Raw genomic sequence first — 245 nt, 5'->3', positions numbered from 1 at the left:
CGATGCGACGTGTCGTGTCGCGTCCTCGTGTCCGTCGACCAGTCGACTGCCTGTGACCTGTGATCTGTGATTTGTAATCCGTGATCCGTGATTCGTGATCGCTGCAACCGTGGCCGCGTCTCGCGATCACGGTGGATGAGCGTCGAGCGTCTCGCACGCTTGGATTGCTTGGAATGAGATGGAATGAGATCGCTTCCGCCCGCGCCGTTGTCGTTGTCGCACGGTCTCACGGAGTTACATCCTCG

This window comes from Temnothorax curvispinosus, unplaced genomic scaffold (genome assembly GCF_003070985.1).
Source record: "Temnothorax curvispinosus isolate PA1 unplaced genomic scaffold, ASM307098v1 QBEX01012541.1, whole genome shotgun sequence".
NCBI classification, from domain to species: domain Eukaryota; kingdom Metazoa; phylum Arthropoda; class Insecta; order Hymenoptera; family Formicidae; genus Temnothorax; species Temnothorax curvispinosus.
The sequence above is the reverse complement of the archived record's forward strand: the minus strand, read 5'-3'. Positions refer to the sequence as shown.